This window comes from Zea mays, chromosome 1 (genome assembly GCF_902167145.1).
Source record: "Zea mays cultivar B73 chromosome 1, Zm-B73-REFERENCE-NAM-5.0, whole genome shotgun sequence".
In the NCBI taxonomy this organism is placed as follows: Eukaryota; Viridiplantae; Streptophyta; class Magnoliopsida; order Poales; family Poaceae; genus Zea; species Zea mays.
The window spans coordinates 98,366,377-98,369,953 of record NC_050096.1 but is presented as its reverse complement, the minus strand read 5'-3'; positions in this window follow the sequence as shown (position 1 = coordinate 98,369,953).

Genomic DNA, 3,577 nt, shown 5'->3' with positions numbered 1-3,577 from the left:
CTATCCTGGGCTCGAAGGTGATATGGTACCAGGAGAGTTCGGCTGCCCATTTGGTGATTCGAACGGACACCTCTGGGTTTCTAAACAATTCGCCCAATCCCCTGTCTGAGGTGACCCGCACCTTAAACGCCTCGAAATAGTGGCGCAACTTGCGCGATGCCATGACGACTGCGTAGGAATTTTTTTCTAATTCCGTCATGTTGCACTTGGAAGTCGTGAGGACTTCGGAGACATAGTAGTCTGGACACTGCCGGGTCGTGCCCTCCCTGTCTTGCTCTTGGACTAACGCTGCGCTGACTGCATGTGGTGAGGCTGCGACGTAGAGCAGCAGAGGCAACGAGGGGTCGGGACTGGTAAGAATTGCCAATTCTGACAGGTGTTGCTTGAGTGATGCGAAGGCTGCCGCTTGTTCTGGTCCCCATGCGAAGTCTTTTGCACCGCGCAGTGTCTTGAGGAAAGGTAGACTCCGCTCTACGGACTTGGAAATGAATCTGTTAAGGGCGGCTAATCTGCCTGCCAGACGCTAGACGTCCCTGGTTGACTGCGGAGGTGTCATGTTGATGATTGCTTGAATCTTGGTCGGGTTGGCCTCGATCCCGCGGTGCGACACCAGGTAGCCCAGTATCTTCCCCTAGCAAACACCGAAGACACACTTCTCGGGGTTGAGGCGAAGTCGTGCGTCCCGCATGTTTGCGAACGTCTCTGTGAGGTCAGCCAGGTGGTCTTCTTTATTTCTGCTTGCGACGATGATGTCGTCCACGTACGTGAAAACGTTGCGGCCCACCTGGATCTCGAGCACCGTCTTGGTGAGGCGAGAGAAGGTTGAGCCAGCATTCTTGAGTCCCTCCGGCATTCTGATGAAACAGTACATGCCGAAGGGTGTGATAAAACTGGTGCTCGCCTTGTCTTCCTCCTTCATATATATCTAGTGGTAGCCAGAGAAACAGTCAAGAAGTGACATGACTTCGCATTCGGATGCACCATCGACTATCTTGTCGATCCGTGGTAGCAGGAAATTGTCCTTGGGATAGGCCTTATTGAGACTGGTGAAGTCAATGCACATGCGCCACTTGCCGCTTTTCTTTTGTACCATGACTACGTTGGCGAGCCACGTGGGGTAGGCGACTGGTTCAATGAAATTGGCCTCCAGCAGGCGGTGCACTTTGGCTTTGGCGGCTTCCGTCTTTTTATCGGACATTTTGCATAGCCGCTGCTTTTTTGGGTGCACCAAAGGGTCGATGCCCAGACTGTGCTCGATGACGGTGCGGCTGACTCCGACCAGGTCGAGGGCAGACCAGGCGAAGACGTCCTTGTTTCTGGAGAGACAGGAGATGAGTTTCTCCTCGTCCTGCGAAGTCAGGTCTTCGCTTATTACAACCGTTTGCTTGGGCGTTGCCGGGTCGAGGGGAACTGTCTTCGTACCGTCGTTGCTCTACATCTGTGCGTTTTCTTTTTTGTCGGTGGTTGGGTGGGTCGCCTCAGAGACTTCGCACTGTGTTGTAAGGCAGTGCACGTTCTGTTGACCTAGAACGAAGTCTCTCTTAATGTTGCGCGTAGTCTGCTGGTTACCGTAAAACGTTATCACCCCTTGCGGGCCTGGGATTTTCATGCAGAGGTACAGGCCATGAATGGACGCTTCAAATTTGTTGATGGAGCCCCGACCCATTATGGTGTTGTAGGGGTAGACCATGTCGACGATGTCAAAGGTGACCTGTTCGCTTAGCGCATTGGGTGCTACGCCAAATGACAGGGGTAGCTCTATCTTGACCACAGGGAAAGTGCCCTTGCCGCCGAAGCCATATAAGGGGTTGTCCGAAGGTTTGAGTAAGCTGTGGCTGATGCCCATGCAGTCGAAGGCATGTAGAAAGATGATGTCTGCTTAGCTGTCATTGTCAACTAGGACTTTGTGCAGGTCCCAGCCTGCCACACTGCAGTTGATTACCATGGCGTCGACGTGGGGTGCGCTGCGCAGATCAACATCTCTGGCGTCGAAGGTTAGTGGCACATGTGACAACTTCATTTGCACGACTGGGCCGGTGAGGGCGACGTGGTTGACGCTTTGGTAGTGATCCCTCTTTTGCCGCTTCGTTTCGAAGTCAACGCTGGACCCTCCGGTGATCATGTGAATGACTCCGCGATACGGCTGATCAGCGAAATCTTCTTGTTTAGGTGCTTGGGGAGTTGGGGGTGATTTTTGTGGTGTGGGTTTGGTTGATGCGGAGGTGGGAGTGGGGGTTGGGTAGATGCTGGGCGTGGCCATGGTTGTATGGTTGTGGGTGGTGGTGTTGATATGTGTGCGCGACAACTCTTTGGTTGTCGGCTAGTTGTGCCCGAGACATCATGTCCCTGGTGGCCTTTGTTTCTGGGCAATCCCTCGTTAGGTGCACAGTCTTTTCCATGAAACATGCAGTAATATCTGCGCGGTTGCTGCGCCCGTCCCCGGCCCCGGCCACGCGTGCCATTGCCGCGGCCCTAGGGGGATAGTCTTGACGGCGAGCGGCCTTGCCGGCGGGGTGCTGGTTGGCTATGTTGTGCACCTACTCCTGACCGCGGCTGTCTCGCCCGGAGTCTGACTACGGAAGCCTTGTCCAGGTTCAGCTGGACTGCGGAGGGTCTTTGGGCTTTCTCTGAGACTCGACCTTGCGCTGATGGAGCTCTTCGGATCTGGCGTACTTCTCGAACAACTGATAGAGCTCTTGGAGATTTTTGGGTGGGTCCCTGATGCAGTGACTGTATAGGACGCCAGCCCAAAGGCCACTGATGGCGTAGTGTATGGCAATTTGGTCGTCGACCGAAGGCAGTTGTGACTTGAGAGTCAGGAACTTGCGGTAGTACTCCCATAGGGTTTCCTTTTCTTGCTGTTTGCAGAGTGATAGCTCGGCCAAAGTATCGGTGTCGGGTCGGTACCCTTGGAAGTTGAGCAGAAACTTGTCTCAGAGTCCTTTCCAGGAGTCGATGGACTGTGGGGGCAACCTGGTGTACCAGGTCAAGGCCGGACCCTCGAGGGCGATGATGAAAGACTTGGCCATTGTGGCGTCGTCTCCTCTAGATGATGCAACAGCGACTTGATAGCTCATGATGTATTGTGCTGGGTTGGTGCTGCCGTTGTACTTGGGGTAGGTCCCTGCCCTGAAGTTGGCGGGACATGGTGACACTTGGAGTTGCGGAGCCAGGGGGCTTCGCTCATAAAGGTAGTTGATGCCCTGGAAAGTTGCGGCATGCGGGATGAAGGGTCCGTGCTGGGGAATGAATAAGTCTCCGGCTGGCGCGCGATGCTAGAGGGGTGGGCCGTGCTGTAGATCGTGCTGGCCTTCATGTTGCATGAGCGCAATCTCTTGCTCGAGTTCCCGGGCCCTCTGCTCCTCGTCTCATATCATCTAGCGCACCTTGGCTTGCGCAGTGACACGCTGGCGCTTGGCCTTGAGGATTTCTTTCTGCTTTTGGAGGTTGCGGTTCTTGATGCGCAGGGCCCGTAGCTGTAGCTGTTCTTCGGCTGAGACACCAATGACTTCGCCGTCCTCTGTTGCGTCCTCGCTCTCTGGTGGAGCGAAGCCTAGGGGTGGTGCTTGTGGTTGTC